Raw genomic sequence first — 24,434 nt, 5'->3', positions numbered from 1 at the left:
TCAGAGGAAGGGAATCAGAGGCGGGCAATCAGAAGTGGGGTATCAGAGGCGGGAAATCAGAGGCGGGGAATCAGAGGCGGTGAATCAGAGGCGGGGAATCAGAGGCGGGGAATCAGAGGCGGGGAATCAGAAGTGGGGAATCAGAGGTGGGGAATCAGAGGCGGGGAATCATAGGCGGGGAATCAGAGGCGGGCAATCAGATGCAGGGAATCAGAGGCAGGGAATCAGAGGCAGGGAATCAGAGGCAGGGAATCTGAGGCAGGGAATCTGTGGTGGGGAATCAGAGGTGGGAAAACAGGTGGGTAAACAGAGGCGGGTAAACATAGGTGGGGTATCAGAAGCGGGGAATCAGAGTCGTGGAATCAGAGGCGGGGAATCAGAACCGGGAAATCTGAGGCGGGGAAGCTGAGGCGGGGAATCTGAGGCCGGGAATCTGATGCGGGTTATCAGAAGGGGGAAATGAGATGTGGGAAACGAGATGCAGAGAAAGAGGCACGGAAATAGATGCAGGGAAAGAGAGGCAGGGTATCAGAGGCAGGTAATCAGAGGCGTGGAATCAGAGGCGGGGAATCAGAGACACAGAAAGAGAGGCGTGGAATCAGAGGTGCGGAATCAGAGCCGATGAATCTGAGCCGGGAAATCGGAAGCAGAGCAACAGAGGCGATGAAACATGGGTGCGGAATCGGACGCGGGGAATCAGGAGTGGTGACTCAGAGGCAGGGAATCAGAGGCAGGTTATCAGAGGCAGGGAATCAGAGGCGGGGAATCAGAGGCGGAGAATCAGAGGCGGGCAATCAGATGCAGGGAATCAGAGGCAGGAATTCAGAGGCAGAGAATCTGAGGCAGGGAATCTGAGGCAGGGACTCAGAGGTGGGGAATCAGAGGCGGGGAATCAGAGGAAGGGAATCAGATGAAGGGAATCTGATGCAGGGAATCTGAGGAAGGGAATCTGAGGCAGGGAATCTGTGGCATGGAATCTGATGCGGGTTTTCAGAAGGGGGAAATGAGATGTGGGAAACGAGATGCAGAGAAAGAGGCACGGAAATAGAGGAAGGGAAAGAGAGGCAGGGAATCAGACGCGGGGAATCAGAGGCGGGGAATCAGAGGCGGGGAATCAGAGGCGGGGATTAAGAGGGGGGAATCAGAGGTGGGGAATCAGAGGCGGGGAATCAGAGGCGGGGAATCAGAGGCCGGGAATCAGAGGCAGGGAATCAGATGAAGGGAATCTCATGCAGGGAATCTGAGGCAGGGAATCTGAGGCGGGGAAACAGGCGGGTAAACAGAGGCGGGTAAACATGGGCGGGTAAACATAGGCGGGGAATAAGAGGCGGGGAATCAGAGGCGGGGATTCAGAGGCGGGGAATCAGAGGCAGGGAATCAGAGGCGGGGAAACAGAGGCAGGGAATCAGATGAAGGGAATCTGATGCAGGGAATCTGAGGCAGGGAATCTGAGGCAGGGAATCGGAGGCAGGGAATCTGAGGCAGGGAATCAGTAAAAAGTTATCAGAGGCACGGTATCAGAGGCGGGGATTCAGAGGCGGGGTATCAGATGCGGGTCTTCAGAGGCGGGGAATCAGAGGCGGGGAATCAGAGGCGGGGTATCAGAGGCGGGGAAAGATATATGGGGAAACGTAGGCCAGGAAAGTTGAACGGAAAGGGAGGCAGTGAATCAGAGGTGGGGAATCAGAGGCGGGGAATCAGAGGCGGGGAATCAGAGGCGGGGAATCAGAGGTGGGGAATCAGAAGCGGGGAATCATAGGTGGGGAATCAGAGGCAGGGAATCAGAGGCAGAGAATCAGAGGCGGGCAATCAGATGCAGGGAATCAGAGGCAGGGAATCAGAGGTATGGAATCAGAGGCAGGGAATCTGAGGTAGGGAATCTGAGGTGGGGAATCAGAGGCGGGGAAACAGGCGGGTAAACAGAGGCGGGTAAACATAGGTGGGGAATCAGAGGCGGGGAATCAGAGGCGGGGAATCAGAGGCGGGGAATTAGATGCGGGGAATCAGAGGCGGGGAATCAGAGGCGGGGAATCAGATGTGGGGAATCAGAGGCGGGGAATCAGAGGTGGGGTATCAGAGGAGGGGAATCAGATGCGGGGAATCAGAGGTGGGGAATCAGAGGCGGGGAATCAGAGGCGGGGAATCAGAAGTGGGGAATAAGATGTGGGGAATCAGAGGCGGGGAATCAGAGGCAGGGAATCAGAGGCGGGCAATCAGAAGTGGGGAATCAGAGGCGGGGAATCAGAGGCGGGGAATCAGAGGCGGTGAATCAGAGGCGGGGAATCAGAAGTGGGGAATCAGAGGTGGGGAATCAGAGGCGGGGAATCAGAGGCGGGGAATCAGAGGTGGGCAATCAGATGCAGGGAATCAGAGGCAGGGAATCAGAGGCAGGGAATCGGAGGCAACGAATCTGAGGCAGGGAATCTGTGGTGGGGAATCAGAGGCGGGAAAACAGGCGGGTAAACAGAGGCGGGTAAACATAGGTGGGGTATCAGAGGCGGGGAATCAGAGTCGGGGAATCAGAGGCGGAGAATCAGAGCCGGGAAATCTGAGGCGGGGAATCTGAGGCGGGGAATCAGAGGAAGGGAATCAGAGGCGGGCAATCAGAAGTGGGGTATCAGAGGCGGGAAATCAGAGGCGGGGAATCAGAGGCGGTGAATCAGAGGCGGGGAATCAGAGGCGGGGTATCAGAGGTGGGGAATCAGAAGTGGGGAATCAGAGGTGGGGAATCAGAGGCGGGGAATCATAGGCGGGGAATCAGAGGCGGGCAATCAGATGCAGGGAATCAGAGGCAGGGAATCAGAGGCAGGGAATCAGAGGCAGGGAATCTGAGGCAGGGAATCTGTGGTGGGGAATCAGAGGCGGGAAAACAGGCGGGTAAACAGAGGCGGGTAAACATAGGTGGGGTATCAGAAGCGGGGAATCAGAGTCGTGGAATCAGAGGCGGGGAATCAGAACCGGGAAATCAGAGGCGGGGAATCTGAGGCAGGGAATCTGAGGCGGGGAATCTGATGCGGGTTATCAGAAGGGGGAAATGAGATGTGGGAAACGAGATGCAGAGAAAGAGGCACGGAAATAGATGCAGGGAAAGAGAGGCAGGGTATCAGAGGCAGGTAATCAGAGGCGTGGAATCAGAGGCGGGGAATCAGAGACACAGAAAGAGAGGCGTGGAATCAGAGGTGCGGAATCAGAGCCGATGAATCTGAGCCGGGAAATCGGAAGCAGAGCAACAGAGGCGATGAAACATGGGTGCGGAATCGGACGCGGGGAATCAGAAGTGGTGACTCAGAGGCAGGGAATCAGAGGCAGGTTATCAGAGGCAGGGAATCAGAGGCGGGGAATCAGAGGCGGAGAATCAGAGGCGGGCAATCAGATGCAGGGAATCAGAGGCAGGAATTCAGAGGCAGAGAATCTGAGGCAGGGAATCTGAGGCAGGGACTCAGAGGTGGGGAATCAGAGGCGGGGAATCAGAGGCAGGGAATCAGATGAAGGGAATCTGATGCAGGGAATCTGAGGAAGGGAATTTGAGGCAGGGAATCTGTGGCAGGGAATCTGATGCGGGTTATCAGAAGGGGGAAATGAGATGTGGGAAACGAGATGCAGAGAAAGAGGCACGGAAATAGAGGAAGGGAAAGAGAGGCAGGGAATCAGACGCGGGGAATCAGAGGCGGGGAATCAGAGGCGGGGAATCAGAGGCGGGGAATCAGAGGGGGGAATCAGAGGTGGGGAATCAGAGGCCGGGAATCAGAGGCTGGGAATCAGATGAAGGGAATCTGATGCAGGGAATCTGAGGCAGGGAATCTGAGGCGGGGAAACAGGCGGGTAAACAGAGGTGGGTAAACATAGGCGGGGAATAAGAGGCGGGGAATCAGAGGCGGGGAATCAGAGGCGGGGAATCAGAGGCGGGGAATCAGTAAAAAGTTATCAGAGGCAGGGTATCAGAGGCGGGGATTCAGAGGCGGGGAATCAGAGGCAGGGAATCAGAGGCGGGGAAACAGAGGCAGGGAATCAGATGAAGGGAATCTGATGCAGGGAATCTGAGGCAGGGAATCTGAGGCAGGGAATCGGAGGCAGGGAATCTGAGGCAGGGAATCAGTAAAAAGTTATCAGAGGCACGGTATCAGAGGCGGGGATTTAGAGGCGGGGTATCAGATGCGGGTAAAGATATATGGGGAAACGTAGGCCAGGAAAGTTGAGCTGAAAGGGAGGCAGTGAATCGGAGGTGGGGAATCAGAGGCGGGGAATCAGAGGCGGGGAATCAGAGGCGGGGAATCAGAGGTGGGGAATCAGAAGCGGGGAATCATAGGTGGGGAATCAGAGGCAGGGAATCAGAGGCAGAGAATCAGAGGCAGGGAATCTGAGGAAGGGAATCAGAGGCATGGAATCAGAGGCAGGGAATCTGAGGAAGGGAATCTGAGGTGGGGAATCAGAGGCGGGGAAACAGCCGGGTAAACAGAGGCGGGTAAACATAGGTGGGGAATCAGAGGCGGGGAATCAGAGGCGGGGAATCAGAGGCGGGGAATTAGATGCGGGGAATCAGAGGCGGGGAATCAGAGGCGGGGAATCAGAAGTGGGGAATCAGAGGTGGGGAATCAGAGGCGGGGAATCAGAGGAGGAGAATCAGAGGTGGGCAATCAGATGCAGGGAATCAGAGGCAGGGAATCAGAGGCAGGGAATCAGAGGCAAGGAATCTGAGGCAGGGAATCTGTGGTGGGGAATCAGAGGCGGGAAAACAGGCGGGTAAACAGAGGCGGGTAAACATAGGTGGGGTATCAGAGGCGGGGAATCAGAGTCGGGGAATCAGAGGCGGAGAATCAGAGCCGGGAAATCAGAGGCGGGGAATCTGAGGCGGGGAATCAGATGCAGGGAATCAGATGCGGGGAATCAGAGGCGGGGTATCAGAAGCGGGGAATCAGAGGCGGGGAATCGGAGGCGGGGAATCAGATGCGTGGAATCAGAGGCGGGGAATCAGAGGCGGGGAATCAGAAGTGGGGAATCAGAGGTAGGGAATCAGAGGCGGGGAATCAGAGGCGGGGAATCAGAGGCAGGAAATCAGAGGCGGGCAATCAGATGCAGGGAATCTGAGGGAGCGAAACAGAGGCAGGGAATCAGAGGCAGGGAATCTGAGGCGGCGAATATGAGGTGGTGAATCAGAGGCGGGGAAACAGGCGGGTAAACAGAGGCGGGGAATCAGAGGCAGGGAATCAGAGGCGAGGAATCAGAGGCATGGAATCAGATGAAGGGAATCTGATGCAGGGAATCTGATGCAGGGAATCTGAGGCAGGGAATCTGTGGCAGGGAATCTGATGCGGGTTATCAGAAGGGGGAAATGAGATGTGGGAAACGAGATGCAGAGAAAGAGGCACGGAAATAGAGGCAGGGAAAGAGAGGCAGGGTATCAGAGGCGGGTAATCAGAGGCGTGGAATCAGAAGTGGGGAATCAGAGGTAGGGAATCAGAGGCGGGGAATCAGAGGCGGGGAATCAGAGGCAGGATATCAGAGGCGGGCAATCAGAGGCGGGGAATCTGAGGCAGGGAATCAGATGCGGGCAATCAGAAGTGGGGAATCAGAGGCGGGGAATCAGAGGCGGGGAATCAGAGGCGGTGAATCAGAGGCGGGGAATCAGAGGCGGGGAATCAGAGGCGGGGAATCAGAAGTGGGGAATCAGAGGTGGGGAATCAGAGGCGGGGAATCAGAGGCGGGGAATCAGAGGTGGGCAATCAGATACAGGGAATCAGAGGCAGGGTTTCAGAGGCAGGGAATCAGAGGCAAGGAATCTGAGGCAGGGAATCTGTGGTGGGGAATCAGAGGCGGGAAAACAGGCGGGTAAACAGAGGCGGGTAAACATAGGTGGGGTATCAGAGGCGGGGAATCAGAGTCGGGGAATCAGAGGCGGAGAATCAGAGCCGGGAAATCAGAGGCGGGGAAACTGAGGCGGGGAATCAGAGGAAGGGAATCAGAGGCGGGCAATCAGAAGTGGGGTATCAGAGGCGGGAAATCAGAGGCGGGGAATCAGAGGCGGTGAATCAGAGGCGGGGAATCAGAGGCGGGGAATCAGAGGCGGGGAATCAGAAGTGGGGAATCAGAGGTGGGGAATCAGAGGCGGGGAATCATAGGCGGGGAATCAGAGGCGGGCAATCAGATGCAGGGAATCAGAGGCAGGGAATCAGAGGCAGGGAATCAGAGGCAGGGAATCTGAGGCAGGGAATCTGTGGTGGGGAATCAGAGGTGGGAAAACAGGTGGGTAAACAGAGGCGGGTAAACATAGGTGGGGTATCAGAAGCGGGGAATCAGAGTCGTGGAATCAGAGGCGGGGAATCAGAACCGGGAAATCTGAGGCGGGGAATCTGAGGCGGGGAATCTGAGGCCGGGAATCTGATGCGGGTTATCAGAAGGGGGAAATGAGATGTGGGAAACGAGATGCAGAGAAAGAGGCACGGAAATAGATGCAGGGAAAGAGAGGCAGGGTATCAGAGGCAGGTAATCAGAGGCGTGGAATCAGAGGCGGGGAATCAGAGACACAGAAAGAGAGTCGTGGAATCAGAGGTGCGGAATCAGAGCCGATGAATCTGAGCCGGGAAATCGGAAGCAGAGCAACAGAGGCGATGAAACATGGGTGCGGAATCGGACGCGGGGAATCAGAAGTGGTGACTCAGAGGCAGGGAATCAGAGGCAGGTTATCAGAGGCAGGGAATCAGAGGCGGGGAATCAGAGGCGGAGAATCAGAGGCGGGCAATCAGATGCAGGGAATCAGAGGCAGGAATTCAGAGGCAGAGAATCTGAGGCAGGGAATCTGAGGCAGGGACTCAGAGGTGGGGAATCAGAGGCGGGGAATCAGAGGCAGGGAATCAGATGAAGGGAATCTGATGCAGGGAATCTGAGGAAGGGAATTTGAGGCAGGGAATCTGTGGCAGGGAATCTGATGCGGGTTATCAGAAGGGGGAAATGAGATGTGGGAAACGAGATGCAGAGAAAGAGGCACGGAAATAGAGGAAGGGAAAGAGAGGCAGGGAATCAGAGGGGGGAATCAGAGGTGGGGAATCAGAGGCGGGGAATCAGAGGCGGGGAATCAGAGGCCGGGAATCAGAGGCAGGGAATCAGATGAAGGGAATCTGATGCAGGGAATCTGAGGCAGGGAATCTGAGGCGGGGAAACAGGCGGGTAAACAGAGGCGGGTAAACATAGGCGGGGAATAAGAGGCGGGGAATCAGAGGCGGGGAATCAGAGGCGGGGAATCAGAGGCGGGGAATCAGTAAAAAGTTATCAGAGGCAGGGTATCAGAGGCGGGGATTCAGAGGCGGGGAATCAGAGGCAGGGAATCAGAGGCGGGGAAACAGAGGCAGGGAATCAGATGAAGGGAATCTGATGCAGGGAATCTGAGGCAGGGAATCTGAGGCAGGGAATCGGAGGCAGGGAATCTGAGGCAGGGAATCAGTAAAAAGTTATCAGAGGCACGGTATCAGAGGCGGGGATTCAGAGGCGGGGTATCAGATGCGGGTCTTCAGAGGCGGGGAATCAGAGGCGGGGAATCAGAGGCGGGGTATCAGAGGCGGGGAAAGATATATGGGGAAACGTAGGCCAGGAAAGTTGAGCTGAAAGGGAGGCAGTGAATCAGAGGTGGGGAATCAGAGGCGGGGAATCAGAGGCGGGGAATCAGAGGCGGGGAATCAGAGGTGGGGAATCAGAAGCGGGGAATCATAGGTGGGGAATCAGAGGCAGGGAATCAGAGGCAGAGAATCAGAGGCGGGCAATCAGATGCAGAGAATCAGAGGCAGGGAATCAGAGGCATGGAATCAGAGGCAGGGAATCTGAGGTAGGGAATCTGAGGTGGGGAATCAGAGGCGGGGAAACAGGCGGGTAAAGAGAGGCGGGTAAACATAGGTGGGGAATCAGAGGCGGGGAATCAGAGGCGGGGAATCAGAGGCGGGGAATTAGATGCGGGGAATCAGAGGCGGGGAATCAGAGGCGGGGAATCAGATGTGGGGAATCAGAGGCGGGGAATCAGAGGTGGGGTATCAGAGGAGGGGAATCAGATGCGGGGAATCAGAGGCGGGGAATCAGAGGCGGGGAATCAGAGGCGGGGAATCAGAAGTGGGGAATAAGATGTGGGGAATCAGAGGCGGGGAATCAGAGGCAGGGAATCAGAGGCGGGGAATCAGAGGCGGGGAATCAGAGGCGGGGAATCAGAAGCGGGGAATCAGAGGTGGGGAATCAGAGGCGGGGAATCAGAGGCGGAGAATCAGAGGCGGGCAATCAGATGCAGGGAATCAGAGGCAGGGAATCAGAGGCAGGGAATCAGAGGCAGGGAATCTGAGGTAGGGAATCTGAGGTGGGGAATCAGAGGCGTGGAATCAGAGGCGTGGAATCAGAGGCGGGGAATCAGAGGCGGGGAATCAGAAGTGGGGAATCAGAGGTGGGGAATCAGAGGTGGGAAATCAGAGGCAGGGAATCAGAGGCGGGCAATCAGAAGTGGGGAATCAGAGGCGGGGAATCAGAGGCGGGGAATCAGAGGCGGTGAATCAGAGGCGGGGAATCAGAGGCGGGGAATCAGAGGCGGGGAATCAGAAGTGGGGATTCAGAGGTGGGGAATCAGAGGCAGGGATTCAGAGGCGGGGAATCAGAGGCGGGCAATCAGATGCAGGGAATCAGAGGCAGGGAATCAGAGGCAGGGAATCAGGGGCAGGGAATCTGAGGCAGGGAATCTGTGGTGGGGAATCAGAGGCGGGAAAACAGGCGGGTAAACAGAGGCGTGTAAACATAGGCGGGGAATCAGAGGCGGGGAATCAGAGTCGGGGAATCAGAGACGGGGAATCAGAGGCGGGGAATCAGAGGCGGGGAATCTGAGGCGGGGAATCAGATGCAGGGAATCAGAGGTGGGGAATCAGAGGCGGGGTATCAGAGGCGGGGAATCAGAGGTGGGGAATCAGAGGCGGGGAATCAGAGGCGGGGAATCAGAGGCAGGGAATCAGATGAAGGGAATCTGATGCAGGGAATCTGAGGCAGGGAATCTGAGGCAGGGAATCAGTAAAAAGTTATCAGAGGCAGTGTATCAGAGGCGGGGATTCAGAGGCGGGATATCAGATGCGGGTCATCAGAGGCGGGGAATCAGAGGCGGGGAATCAGAGGCGGGGTATCAGAGGCGGGGAATCAGAGGTGGGGAATCAGAGGCGGGGAATCAGAGGCGGGGAATCAGAGGCAGCGAATCAGATGAAGGGAATCTGATGCAGGGAATCGGAGGCAGGGAATCTGAGGCAGGGAATCAGTAAAAAGTTATCAGAGGCAGTGTATCAGAGGCGGGGAATCATAGGCGGGGAATCAGAGGCGGGCAATCAGATGCAGGGAATCAGAGGCAGGGAATCAGAGGCAGGGAATCAGAGGCAGGGAATCTGAGGCAGGGAATCTGTGGTGGGGAATCAGAGGCGGGAAAACAGGCGGGTAAACAGAGGCGGGTAAACATAGGTGGGGTATCAGAAGCGGGGAATCAGAGTCGTGGAATCAGAGGCGGGGAATCAGAACCGGGAAATCAGAGGCGGGGAATCTGAGGCGGGGAATCTGAGGCGGGGAATCTGATGCGGGTTATCAGAAGGGGGAAATGAGATGTGGGAAACGAGATGCAGAGAAAGAGGCACGGAAATAGATGCAGGGAAAGAGAGGCAGGGTATCAGAGGCAGGTAATCAGAGGCGTGGAATCAGAGGCGGGGAATCAGAGACACAGAAAGAGAGGCGTGGAATCAGAGGTGCGGAATCAGAGCCGATGAATCTGAGCCGGGAAATCGGAAGCAGAGCAACAGAGGCGATGAAACATGGGTGCGGAATCGGACGCGGGGAATCAGAAGTGGTGACTCAGAGGCAGGGAATCAGAGGCAGGTTATCAGAGGCAGGGAATCAGAGGCGGGGAATCAGAGGCGGAGAATCAGAGGCGGGCAATCAGATGCAGGGAATCAGAGGCAGGAATTCAGAGGCAGAGAATCTGAGGCAGGGAATCTGAGGCAGGGACTCAGAGGTGGGGAATCAGAGGCGGGGAATCAGAGGCAGGGAATCAGATGAAGGGAATCTGATGCAGGGAATCTGAGGAAGGGAATTTGAGGCAGGGAATCTGTGGCAGGGAATCTGATGCGGGTTATCAGAAGGGGGAAATGAGATGTGGGAAACGAGATGCAGAGAAAGAGGCACGGAAATAGAGGAAGGGAAAGAGAGGCAGGGAATCAGACGCGGGGAATCAGAGGCGGGGAATCAGAGGCGGGGAATCAGAGGCGGGGAATCAGAGGGGGGAATCAGAGGTGGGGAATCAGAGGCCGGGAATCAGAGGCTGGGAATCAGATGAAGGGAATCTGATGCAGGGAATCTGAGGCAGGGAATCTGAGGCGGGGAAACAGGCGGGTAAACAGAGGTGGGTAAACATAGGCGGGGAATAAGAGGCGGGGAATCAGAGGCGGGGAATCAGAGGCGGGGAATCAGAGGCGGGGAATCAGTAAAAAATTATCAGAGGCAGGGTATCAGAGGCGGGGATTCAGAGGCGGGGAATCAGAGGCAGGGAATCAGAGGCGGGGAAACAGAGGCAGGGAATCAGATGAAGGGAATCTGATGCAGGGAATCTGAGGCAGGGAATCTGAGGCAGGGAATCGGAGGCAGGGAATCTGAGGCAGGGAATCAGTAAAAAGTTATCAGAGGCACGGTATCAGAGGCGGGGATTTAGAGGCGGGGTATCAGATGCGGGTAAAGATATATGGGGAAACGTAGGCCAGGAAAGTTGAGCTGAAAGGGAGGCAGTGAATCGGAGGTGGGGAATCAGAGGCGGGGAATCAGAGGCGGGGAATCAGAGGCGGGGAATCAGAGGTGGGGAATCAGAAGCGGGGAATCATAGGTGGGGAATCAGAGGCAGGGAATCAGAGGCAGAGAATCAGAGGCAGGGAATCTGAGGAAGGGAATCAGAGGCATGGAATCAGAGGCAGGGAATCTGAGGAAGGGAATCTGAGGTGGGGAATCAGAGGCGGGGAAACAGCCGGGTAAACAGAGGCGGGTAAACATAGGTGGGGAATCAGAGGCGGGGAATCAGAGGCGGGGAATCAGAGGCGGGGAATTAGATGCGGGGAATCAGAGGCGGGGAATCAGAGGCGGGGAATCAGAAGTGGGGAATCAGAGGTGGGGAATCAGAGGCGGGGAATCAGAGGCGGAGAATCAGAGGTGGGCAATCAGATGCAGGGAATCAGAGGCAGGGAATCAGAGGCAGGGAATCAGAGGCAAGGAATCTGAGGCAGGGAATCTGTGGTGGGGAATCAGAGGCGGGAAAACAGGCGGGTAAACAGAGGCGGGTAAACATAGGTGGGGTATCAGAGGCGGGGAATCAGAGTCGGGGAATCAGAGGCGGAGAATCAGAGCCGGGAAATCAGAGGCGGGGAATCTGAGGCGGGGAATCAGATGCAGGGAATCAGATGCGGGGAATCAGAGGCGGGGTATCAGAAGCGGGGAATCAGAGGCGGGGAATCGGAGGCGGGGAATCAGATGCGTGGAATCAGAGGCGGGGAATCAGAGGCGGGGAATCAGAAGTGGGGAATCAGAGGTAGGGAATCAGAGGCGGGGAATCAGAGGCGGGGAATCAGAGGCAGGAAATCAGAGGTGGGCAATCAGATGCAGGGAATCTGAGGGAGCGAAACAGAGGCAGGGAATCAGAGGCAGGGAATCTGAGGCGGCGAATATGAGGTGGTGAATCAGAGGCGGGGAAACAGGCGGGTAAACAGAGGCGGGGAATCAGAGGCAGGGAATCAGAGGCGAGGAATCAGAGGCATGGAATCAGATGAAGGGAATCTGATGCAGGGAATCTGATGCAGGGAATCTGAGGCAGGGAATCTGTGGCAGGGAATCTGATGCGGGTTATCAGAAGCGGGAAATGAGATGTGGGAAACGAGATGCAGAGAAAGAGGCACGGAAATAGAGGCAGGGAAAGAGAGGCAGGGTATCAGAGGCGGGTAATCAGAGGCGTGGAATCAGAAGTGGGGAATCAGAGGTAGGGAATCAGAGGCGGGGAATCAGAGGCGGGGAATCAGAGGCAGGATATCAGAGGCGAGCAATCAGAGGCGGGGAATCTGAGGCAGGGAATCAGATGCGGGCAATCAGAAGTGGGGAATCAGAGGCGGGGAATCAGAGGCGGGGAATCAGAGGCGGTGAATCAGAGGCGGGGAATCAGAGGCGGGGAATCAGAGGCGGGGAATCAGAAGTGGGGAATCAGAGGTGGGGAATCAGAGGCGGGGAATCAGAGGCGGGGAATCAGAGGTGGGCAATCAGATACAGGGAATCAGAGGCAGGGTTTCAGAGGCAGGGAATCAGAGGCAAGGAATCTGAGGCAGGGAATCTGTGGTGGGGAATCAGAGGCGGGAAAACAGGCGGGTAAACAGAGGCGGGTAAACATAGGTGGGGTATCAGAGGCGGGGAATCAGAGTCGGGGAATCAGAGGCGGAGAATCAGAGCCGGGAAATCAGAGGCGGGGAAACTGAGGCGGGGAATCAGAGGAAGGGAATCAGAGGCGGGCAATCAGAAGTGGGGTATCAGAGGCGGGAAATCAGAGGCGGGGAATCAGAGGCGGTGAATCAGAGGCGGGGAATCAGAGGCGGGGAATCAGAGGCGGGGAATCAGAAGTGGGGAATCAGAGGTGGGGAATCAGAGGCGGGGAATCATAGGCGGGGAATCAGAGGCGGGCAATCAGATGCAGGGAATCAGAGGCAGGGAATCAGAGGCAGGGAATCAGAGGCAGGGAATCTGAGGCAGGGAATCTGTGGTGGGGAATCAGAGGTGGGAAAACAGGTGGGTAAACAGAGGCGGGTAAACATAGGTGGGGTATCAGAAGCGGGGAATCAGAGTCGTGGAATCAGAGGCGGGGAATCAGAACCGGGAAATCTGAGGCGGGGAATCTGAGGCGGGGAATCTGAGGCCGGGAATCTGATGCGGGTTATCAGAAGGGGGAAATGAGATGTGGGAAACGAGATGCAGAGAAAGAGGCACGGAAATAGATGCAGGGAAAGAGAGGCAGGGTATCAGAGGCAGGTAATCAGAGGCGTGGAATCAGAGGCGGGGAATCAGAGACACAGAAAGAGAGTCGTGGAATCAGAGGTGCGGAATCAGAGCCGATGAATCTGAGCCGGGAAATCGGAAGCAGAGCAACAGAGGCGATGAAACATGGGTGCGGAATCGGACGCGGGGAATCAGAAGTGGTGACTCAGAGGCAGGGAATCAGAGGCAGGTTATCAGAGGCAGGGAATCAGAGGCGGGGAATCAGAGGCGGAGAATCAGAGGCGGGCAATCAGATGCAGGGAATCAGAGGCAGGAATTCAGAGGCAGAGAATCTGAGGCAGGGAATCTGAGGCAGGGACTCAGAGGTGGGGAATCAGAGGCGGGGAATCAGAGGCAGGGAATCAGATGAAGGGAATCTGATGCAGGGAATCTGAGGAAGGGAATTTGAGGCAGGGAATCTGTGGCAGGGAATCTGATGCGGGTTATCAGAAGGGGGAAATGAGATGTGGGAAACGAGATGCAGAGAAAGAGGCACGGAAATAGAGGAAGGGAAAGAGAGGCAGGGAATCAGAGGGGGGAATCAGAGGTGGGGAATCAGAGGCGGGGAATCAGAGGCGGGGAATCAGAGGCCGGGAATCAGAGGCAGGGAATCAGATGAAGGGAATCTGATGCAGGGAATCTGAGGCAGGGAATCTGAGGCGGGGAAACAGGCGGGTAAACAGAGGCGGGTAAACATAGGCGGGGAATAAGAGGCGGGGAATCAGAGGCGGGGAATCAGAGGCGGGGAATCAGAGGCGGGGAATCAGTAAAAAGTTATCAGAGGCAGGGTATCAGAGGCGGGGATTCAGAGGCGGGGAATCAGAGGCAGGGAATCAGAGGCGGGGAAACAGAGGCAGGGAATCAGATGAAGGGAATCTGATGCAGGGAATCTGAGGCAGGGAATCTGAGGCAGGGAATCGGAGGCAGGGAATCTGAGGCAGGGAATCAGTAAAAAGTTATCAGAGGCACGGTATCAGAGGCGGGGATTCAGAGGCGGGGTATCAGATGCGGGTCTTCAGAGGCGGGGAATCAGAGGCGGGGAATCAGAGGCGGGGTATCAGAGGCGGGGAAAGATATATGGGGAAACGTAGGCCAGGAAAGTTGAGCTGAAAGGGAGGCAGTGAATCAGAGGTGGGGAATCAGAGGCGGGGAATCAGAGGCGGGGAATCAGAGGCGGGGAATCAGAGGTGGGGAATCAGAAGCGGGGAATCATAGGTGGGGAATCAGAGGCAGGGAATCAGAGGCAGAGAATCAGAGGCGGGCAATCAGATGCAGAGAATCAGAGGCAGGGAATCAGAGGCATGGAATCAGAGGCAGGGAATCTGAGGTAGGGAATCTGAGGTGGGGAATCAGAGGCGGGGAAACAGGCGGGTAAAGAGAGGCGGGTAAACATAGGTGGGGAATCAGAGGCGGGGAATCAGAGGCGGGGAATCAGAGGCGGGGAATTAGATGCGGGGAATCAGAGGCGGGGAATCAGAGGCGGGGAATCAGATGTGGGGAATCAGAGGCGGGGAATCAGAGGTGGGGTATCAGAGGAGGGGAATCAGATGCGGGGAATCAGAGGCGGGGAATCAGAGGCGGGGAATCAGAGGCGGGGAATCAGAAGTGGGGAATAAGATGTGGGGAATCAGAGGCGGGGAATCAGAGGCAGGGAATCAGAGGCGGGGAATCAGAGGCGGGGAATCAGAGGCGGGGAATCAGAAGCGGGGAATCAGAGGTGGGGAATCAGAGGCGGGGAATCAGAGGCGGAGAATCAGAGGCGGGCAATCAGATGCAGGGAATCAGAGGCAGGGAATCAGAGGCAGGGAATCAGAGGCAGGGAATCTGAGGTAGGGAATCTGAGGTGGGGAATCAGAGGCGTGGAATCAGAGGCGTGGAATCAGAGGCGGGGAATCAGAGGCGGGGAATCAGAAGTGGGGAATCAGAGGTGGGGAATCAGAGGTGGGAAATCAGAGGCAGGGAATCAGAGGCGGGCAATCAGAAGTGGGGAATCAGAGGCGGGGAATCAGAGGCGGGGAATCAGAGGCGGTGAATCAGAGGCGGGGAATCAGAGGCGGGGAATCAGAGGCGGGGAATCAGAAGTGGGGATTCAGAGGTGGGGAATCAGAGGCAGGGATTCAGAGGCGGGGAATCAGAGGCGGGCAATCAGATGCAGGGAATCAGAGGCAGGGAATCAGAGGCAGGGAATCAGGGGCAGGGAATCTGAGGCAGGGAATCTGTGGTGGGGAATCAGAGGCGGGAAAACAGGCGGGTAAACAGAGGCGTGTAAACATAGGCGGGGAATCAGAGGCGGGGAATCAGAGTCGGGGAATCAGAGACGGGGAATCAGAGGCGGGGAATCAGAGGCGGGGAATCTGAGGCGGGGAATCAGATGCAGGGAATCAGAGGTGGGGAATCAGAGGCGGGGTATCAGAGGCGGGGAATCAGAGGTGGGGAATCAGAGGCGGGGAATCAGAGGCGGGGAATCAGAGGCAGGGAATCAGATGAAGGGAATCTGATGCAGGGAATCTGAGGCAGGGAATCTGAGGCAGGGAATCAGTAAAAAGTTATCAGAGGCAGTGTATCAGAGGCGGGGATTCAGAGGCGGGATATCAGATGCGGGTCATCAGAGGCGGGGAATCAGAGGCGGGGAATCAGAGGCGGGGTATCAGAGGCGGGGAATCAGAGGTGGGGAATCAGAGGCGGGGAATCAGAGGCGGGGAATCAGAGGCAGCGAATCAGATGAAGGGAATCTGATGCAGGGAATCGGAGGCAGGGAATCTGAGGCAGGGAATCAGTAAAAAGTTATCAGAGGCAGTGTATCAGAGGCGGGGATTCAGAGGCGGGATATCAGATGCGGGTCATCAGAAGCGGGGAATCAGAGGCGGGGAATCAGAGGCGGGGTATCAGAGGCGGGGAAAGATATATGGGGAAACGTACGCCAGGAAAGTTGAGCGGAAAGGGAGGCAGTGAATCAGAGGTGGGAAATCAGAGGCGGGGAATCAGAGGCGGGGAATCGGAGGCGGGGAATCAGAGGCGGGGAATCAGAAGCGGGGAATCATAGGTGGGTAATCAGAGGCGGGGAATCAGAGGCGGAGAATCAGAGGCGGGCAATCAGATGAAGGGAATCAGAGGCAAAGAATCAGAGGCAGGGAATCAGAGGCAAGGAATCTGAGGTAGGGAATCTGAGGTGGGGAATCAGAGGCAGGGAAACAGGCGGGTAAACAGAGGCGGGTAAAAATAGGCGGGGAATCAGAGGCGGGGAATCAGAGGCGGGGAATCAGAGGCGGGGAATCAGAGGCGGGGAATCAGAGGCGGGGAATCAGAGGCGGGGAATCAGATGCGGGGAATCAGAGGCGGGGAATCAGAGGCGGGGTATCAGAGGAGGGGAATCAGAGGCGGGGAATCAGAGGCGGGGAATCAGAGGCGGGGAATCAGAGGCGTGGAATCAGAGGCGGGGAATCAGAGGCGGGGAATCAGAAGTGGGGAATCAGATGTGGGGAATCAGAGGCGGGGAATGAGAGGAAGGGAATCAGAGGCGGGCAATCAGAAGTGGGGTATCAGAGGCGGGAAATCAGAGGCGGGGAATCAGAGGTGGTGAATCAGAGGCGGGGAATCAGAGGCGGGGAATCAGAGGCGGGGAATCAGAAGTGGGGAATCAGAGGTGGGAAATCAGATGCGGGGAATCATAGGCGGGGAATCAGAGGCGGGCAATCAGATGCAGGGAATCAGAGGCAGGGAATCAGAGGCAGGGAATCAGAGGCAGGGAATCTGAGGCAGGGAATCTGTGGTGGGGAATCAGAGGCGGGAAAACAGGCGGGTAAACAGAGGCGGGTAAACATAGGTGGGGTATCAGAAGCGGGGAATCAGAGTCGTGGAATCAGAGGCGGGGAATCAGAACCGGGAAATCAGAGGCGGGGAATCTGAGGCGGGGAATCTGAGGCGGGGAATCTGATGCGGGTTATCAGAAGGGGGAAATGAGATGTGGGAAACGAGATGCAGAGAAAGAGGCACGGAAATAGATGCAGGGAAAGAGAGGCAGGGTATCAGAGGCAGGTAATCAGAGGCGTGGAATCAGAGGCGTGGAATCAGAGACACAGAAAGAGAGGCGTGGAATCAGAGGTGCGGAATCAGAGCCGATGAATCTGAGCCGGGAAATCGGAAGCAGATCAACAGAGGCGATGAAACATGGGTGCGGAATCGGACGCGGGGAATCAGAAGTGGTGACTCAGAGGCAGGGAATCAGAGGCAGGTTATCAGAGGCAGGGAATCAGAGGCGGGGAATCAGAGGCGGAGTATCAGAGGCGGGCAATCAGATGCAGGGAATCAGAGGCAGGAATTCAGAGGCAGAGAATCTGAGGCAGGGAATCTGATGCAGGGACTCAGAGGTGGGGAATCAGAGGCGGGGAATCAGAGGAAGGGAATCAGATGAAGGGAATCTGATGCAGGGAATCTGAGGAAGGGAATCTGAGGCAGGGAATCTGTGGCAGGGAATCTGATGCGGGTTTTCAGAAGGGGGAAATGAGATGTGGGAAACAAGATGCAGAGAAAGAGGCACGGAAATAGAGGAAGGGAAAGAGAGGCAGGGAATCAGACGCGGGGAATCAGAGGCGGGGAATCAGAGGCGGGGAATCAGAGGCGGGGAATCAGAGGGGGGAATCAGAGGCGGGGAATCAGAGGCGGTGAATCAGAGGCGGGGAATCAGAGGCCGGGAATCAGAGGCAGGGAATCAGATGAAGGGAATCTGATGCAGGGAATCTGAGGCAGGGAATCTGAGGCGGGGAAACAGGCGGGTAAACAGAGGCGGGTAAACATAGGCGGGGAATAAGAGGCGGGGAATCAGAGGCGGGGAAACAGAGGCGGGGAATCAGAGGCGGGGAATCAGTAAAAAGTTATCAGAGGCACGGTATCAGAGGCGGGAATTCAGAGGCGGGGTATCAGATGCGGGTCTTCAGAGACCGGGAATCAGAGGCGGGGAATCAGAGGCGGGGTATCAGAGGCGGGGAAAGATACATGGGGAAACCTAGGCCAGGAAAGTTGAGCGGAAAGGGAGGCAGTGAATCAGAGGTGGGGAATCAGAGGCGGGGAATCAGAGGCGGGGAATCAGAGGCGGGGAATCAGAGGTGGGGAATCAGAAGCGGGGAATCATAGGTGGGGAATCAGAGGCAGGGAATCAGAGGCAGAGAATCAGAGGCGGGCAATCAGATGCAGGGAATCAGAGGCAGGGAATCAGAGGCATGGAATCAGAGGCAGGGAATCTGAGGTAGGGAATCTGAGGTGGGGAATCAGAGGCGGGGAAACAGGCGGGTAAACAGAGGCGGGTAAACATAGGTGGGGAATCAGAGGCGGGGAATCAGAGGCGGGGAATCAGAGGCGGGGAATTAGATGCGGGGAATCAGAGGCGGGGAATCAGAGGCGGGGAATCAGATGTGGGGAATCAGAGGCGGGGAATCAGAGGTGGGGTATCAGAGGAGGGGAATCAGATGCGGGGAATCAGAGGCGGGGAATCAGAGGCGGGGAATCAGAGGCGGGGAATCAGAGGTGGGGAATCAGAAGCGGGGAATCATAGGTGGGGAATCAGAGGCAGGGAATCAGAGGCAGAGAATCAGAGGCGGTCAATCAGAGGCGGGGAATCAGAGGTGGGGAATCAGAAGCGGGGAATCATAGGTGGGGAATCAGAGGAAGGGAATCAGAGGCAGGGAATCTGAGGTAGGGAATCTGAGGTGGGGAATCAGAGGCGGGGAAACAGGCGGGTAAACAGAGGCGGGTAAACATAGGTGGGGAATCAGAGGCGGGGAATCAGAGGCGGGGAATCAGAGGCGGGGAATTAGATGCGGGGAATCAGAGGCGGGGAATCAGAGGCGGGGAATCAGATGTGGGGAATCAGAGGCGGGGAATCAGAGGTGGGGTATCAGAGGAGGGGAATCAGATGCGGGGAATCAGAGGCGGGGAATCAGAGGCGGGGAATCAGAGGCGGGGAATCAGAGGTGGGGAATCAGAAGCGGGGAATCATAGGTGGGGAATCAGAGGCAGGGAATCAGAGGCAGGGAATCAGAGGCATGGAATCAGAGGCAGGGAATCTGAGGTAGGGAATCTGAGGTGGGGAATCAGAGGCGGGGAAACAGGCGGGTAAACAGAGGCGGGTAAACATAGGTGGGGAATCAGAGGCGGGGAATCAGAGGCGGGGAATCAGAGGCGGGGAATTAGATGCGGGGAATCAGAGGTGGGGAATCAAAGGCGGGGAATCAGATGTGGGGAATCAGAGGCGGGGAATCAGAAGCGGGGAATCAGAGGTGGGGAATCAGAGGCGGGGAATCAGAGGCGGAGAATCAGAGGCGGGCAATCAGATGCAGGGAATCAGAGGCAGGGAATCAGAGGCAGGGAATCAGAGGCAGGGAATCTGAGGTAGGGAATCTGAGGTGGGGAATCAGAGGCGTGGAATCAGAGGCGTGGAATCAGAGGCGGGGAATCAGAGGCGGGGAATCAGAAGTGGGGAATCAGAGGTGGGGAATCAGAGGTGGGAAATCAGAGGCAGGGAATCAGAGGCGGGCAATCAGAAGTGGGGAATCAGAGGCGGGGAATCAGAGGCGGGGAATCAGAGGCGGTGAATCAGAGGCGGGGAATCAGAGGCGGGGAATCAGAGGCGGGGAATCAGAAGTGGGGATTCAGAGGTGGGGAATCAGAGGCAGGGATTCAGAGGCGGGGAATCAGAGGCGGGCAATCAGATGCAGGGAATCAGAGGCAGGGAATCAGAGGCAGGGAATCAGGGGCAGGGAATCTGAGGCAGGGAATCTGTGGTGGGGAATCAGAGGCGGGAAAACAGGCGGGTAAACAGAGGCGTGTAAACATAGGCGGGGAATCAGAGGCGGGGAATCAGAGTCGGGGAATCAGAGACGGGGAATCAGAGGCGGGGAATCAGAGGCGGGGAATCTGAGGCGGGGAATCAGATGCAGGGAATCAGAGGTGGGGAATCAGAGGCGGGGTATCAGAGGCGGGGAATCAGAGGTGGGGAATCAGAGGCGGGGAATCAGAGGCGGGGAATCAGAGGCAGGGAATCAGATGAAGGGAATCTGATGCAGGGAATCTGAGGCAGGGAATCTGAGGCAGGGAATCAGTAAAAAGTTATCAGAGGCAGTGTATCAGAGGCGGGGATTCAGAGGCGGGATATCAGATGCGGGTCATCAGAGGCGGGGAATCAGAGGCGGGGAATCAGAGGCGGGGTATCAGAGGCGGGGAATCAGAGGTGGGGAATCAGAGGCGGGGAATCAGAGGCGGGGAATCAGAGGCAGCGAATCAGATGAAGGGAATCTGATGCAGGGAATCGGAGGCAGGGAATCTGAGGCAGGGAATCAGTAAAAAGTTATCAGAGGCAGTGTATCACAGGCGGGGATTCAGAGGCGGGATATCAGATGCGGGTCATCAGAAGCGGGGAATCAGAGGCGGGGAATCAGAGGCGGGGTATCAGAGGCGGGGAAAGATATATGGGGAAACGTACGCCAGGAAAGTTGAGCGGAAAGGGAGGCAGTGAATCAGAGGTGGGGAATCAGAGGCGGGGAATCAGAGGCGGGGAATCGGAGGCGGGGAATCAGAGGCGGGGAATCAGAAGCGGGGAATCATAGGTGGGTAATCAGAGGCGGGGAATCAGAGGCGGAGAATCAGAGGCGGGCAATCAGATGAAGGGAATCAGAGGCAAAGAATCAGAGGCAGGGAATCAGAGGCAAGGAATCTGAGGTAGGGAATCTGAGGTGGGGAATCAGAGGCAGGGAAACAGGCGGGTAAACAGAGGCGGGTAAAAATAGGCGGGGAATCAGAGGCGGGGAATCAGAGGCGGGGAATCAGAGGCGGGGAATCAGAGGCGGGGAATCAGAGGCGGGGAATCAGAGGCGGGGAATCAGATGCGGGGAATCAGAGGCGGGGAATCAGAGGCGGGGTATCAGAGGAGGGGAATCAGAGGCGGGGAATCAGAGGCGGGGAATCAGAGGCGGGGAATCAGAGGCGTGGAATCAGAGGCGGGGAATCAGAGGCGGGGAATCAGAAGTGGGGAATCAGATGTGGGGAATCAGAGGCGGGGAATGAGAGGAAGGGAATCAGAGGCGGGCAATCAGAAGTGGGGTATCAGAGGCGGGAAATCAGAGGCGGGGAATCAGAGGTGGTGAATCAGAGGCGGGGAATCAGAGGCGGGGAATCAGAGGCGGGGAATCAGAAGTGGGGAATCAGAGGTGGGAAATCAGATGCGGGGAATCATAGGCGGGGAATCAGAGGCGGGCAATCAGATGCAGGGAATCAGAGGCAGGGAATCAGAGGCAGGGAATCAGAGGCAGGGAATCTGAGGCAGGGAATCTGTGGTGGGGAATCAGAGGCGGGAAAACAGGCGGGTAAACAGAGGCGGGTAAACATAGGTGGGGTATCAGAAGCGGGGAATCAGAGTCGTGGAATCAGAGGCGGGGAATCAGAACCGGGAAATCAGAGGCGGGGAATCTGAGGCGGGGAATCTGAGGCGGGGAATCTGATGCGGGTTATCAGAAGGGGGAAATGAGATGTGGGAAACGAGATGCAGAGAAAGAGGCACGGAAATAGATGCAGGGAAAGAGAGGCAGGGTATCAGAGGCAGGTAATCAGAGGCGTGGAATCAGAGGCGTGGAATCAGAGACACAGAAAGAGAGGCGTGGAATCAGAGGTGCGGAATCAGAGCCGATGAATCTGAGCCGGGAAATCGGAAGCAGATCAACAGAGGCGATGAAACATGGGTGCGGAATCGGACGCGGGGAATCAGAAGTGGTGACTCAGAGGCAGGGAATCAGAGGCAGGTTATCAGAGGCAGGGAATCAGAGGCGGGGAATCAGAGGCGGAGTATCAGAGGCGGGCAATCAGATGCAGGGAATCAGAGGCAGGAATTCAGAGGCAGAGAATCTGAGGCAGGGAATCTGATGCAGGGACTCAGAGGTGGGGAATCAGAGGCGGGGAATCAGAGGAAGGGAATCAGATGAAGGGAATCTGATGCAGGGAATCTGAGGAAGGGAATCTGAGGCAGGGAATCTGTGGCAGGGAATCTGATGCGGGTTTTCAGAAGGGGGAAATGAGATGTGGGAAACAAGATGCAGAGAAAGAGGCACGGAAATAGAGGAAGGGAAAGAGAGGCAGGGAATCAGACGCGGGGAATCAGAGGCGGGGAATCAGAGGCGGGGAATCAGAGGCGGGGAATCAGAGGGGGGAATCAGAGGCGGGGAATCAGAGGCGGTGAATCAGAGGCGGGGAATCAGAGGCCGGGAATCAGAGGCAGGGAATCAGATGAAGGGAATCTGATGCAGGGAATCTGAGGCAGGGAATCTGAGGCGGGGAAACAGGCGGGTAAACAGAGGCGGGTAAACATATGCGGGGAATAAGAGGCGGGGAATCAGAGGCGGGGAATCAGAGGCGGGGAATCAGAGGCGGGGAATCAGTAAAAAGTTATCAGAGGCACGGTATCAGAGGCGGGAATTCAGAGGCGGGGTATCAGATGCGGGTCTTCAGAGACCGGGAATCAGAGGCGGGGAATCAGAGGCGGGGTATCAGAGGCGGGGAAAGATACATGGGGAAACCTAGGCCAGGAAAGTTGAGCGGAAAGGGAGGCAGTGAATCAGAGGTGGGGAATCAGAGGCGGGGAATCAGAGGCGGGGAATCAGAGGCGGGGAATCAGAGGTGGGGAATCAGAAGCGGGGAATCATAGGTGGGGAATCAGAGGCAGGGAATCAGAGGCAGAGAATCAGAGGCGGGCAATCAGATGCAGGGAATCAGAGGCAGGGAATCAGAGGCATGGAATCAGAGGCAGGGAATCTGAGGTAGGGAATCTGAGGTGGGGAATCAGAGGCGGGGAAACAGGCGGGTAAACAGAGGCGGGTAAACATAGGTGGGGAATCAGAGGCGGGGAATCAGAGGCGGGGAATCAGAGGCGGGGAATTAGATGCGGGGAATCAGAGGCGGGGAATCAGAGGCGGGGAATCAGATGTGGGGAATCAGAGGCGGGGAATCAGAGGTGGGGTATCAGAGGAGGGGAATCAGATGCGGGGAATCAGAGGCGGGGAATCAGAGGCGGGGAATCAGAGGCGGGGAATCAGAGGTGGGGAATCAGAAGCGGGGAATCATAGGTGGGGAATCAGAGGCAGGGAATCAGAGGCAGAGAATCAGAGGCGGTCAATCAGAGGCGGGGAATCAGAGGTGGGGAATCAGAAGCGGGGAATCATAGGTGGGGAATCAGAGGAAGGGAATCAGAGGCAGGGAATCTGAGGTAGGGAATCTGAGGTGGGGAATCAGAGGCGGGGAAACAGGCGGGTAAACAGAGGCGGGTAAACATAGGTGGGGAATCAGAGGCGGGGAATCAGAGGCGGGGAATCAGAGGCGGGGAATTAGATGCGGGGAATCAGAGGCGGGGAATCAGAGGCGGGGAATCAGATGTGGGGAATCAGAGGCGGGGAATCAGAGGTGGGGTATCAGAGGAGGGGAATCAGATGCGGGGAATCAGAGGCGGGGAATCAGAGGCGGGGAATCAGAGGCGGGGAATCAGAGGTGGGGAATCAGAAGCGGGGAATCATAGGTGGGGAATCAGAGGCAGGGAATCAGAGGCAGGGAATCAGAGGCATGGAATCAGAGGCAGGGAATCTGAGGTAGGGAATCTGAGGTGGGGAATCAGAGGCGGGGAAACAGGCGGGTAAACAGAGGCGGGTAAACATAGGTGCGGAATCAGAGGCGGGGAATCAGAGGCGGGGAATCAGAGGCGGGGAATTAGATGCGGGGAATCAGAGGTGGGGAATCAAAGGCGGGGAATCAGATGTGGGGAATCAGAGGCGGGGAATCAGAGGTGGGGTATAAGAGGAGGGGAATCAGATGCGGGGAATCAGAGGCGGGGAATCAGAGGCGGGGAATCAGAGGCGGGGAATCAGAAGTGGGGATTCAGAGGTGGGGAATCAGAGGCGGGGAATCAGAGGCGGGGAATCAGAGGCGGGCAATCAGATGCAGGGAATCAGAGGCAGGGAATCAGAGGCAGGGAATCAGGGGCAGGGAATCTGAGGCAGGGAATCTGTGGTGGGGAATCAGAGGCGGGAAAACAGGCGGGTAAACAGAGGCGTGTAAACATAGGCGGGGAATCAGAGGCGGGGAATCAGAGTCGGGGAATCAGAGACGGGGAATCAGAGGCGGGGAATCAGAGGCGGGGAATCTGAGGCGGGGAATCAGATGCAGGGAATCAGAGGCGGGGAATCAGAGGCGGGGTATCAGAGGCGGGGAATCAGAGGTGGGGAATCAGAGGCGGGGAATCAGAGGCGGGGAATCAGAGGCAGGGAATCAGATGAAGGGAATCTGATGCAGGGAATCTGAGGCAGGGAATCTGAGGCAGGGAATCGGAGGCAGGGAATCTGAGGCAGGGAATCAGTAAAAAG

This window comes from Narcine bancroftii, chromosome 8 (genome assembly GCF_036971445.1).
Source record: "Narcine bancroftii isolate sNarBan1 chromosome 8, sNarBan1.hap1, whole genome shotgun sequence".
Taxonomy (NCBI): Eukaryota; Metazoa; Chordata; class Chondrichthyes; order Torpediniformes; family Narcinidae; genus Narcine; species Narcine bancroftii.
The sequence above is the reverse complement of the archived record's forward strand: the minus strand, read 5'-3'. Positions refer to the sequence as shown.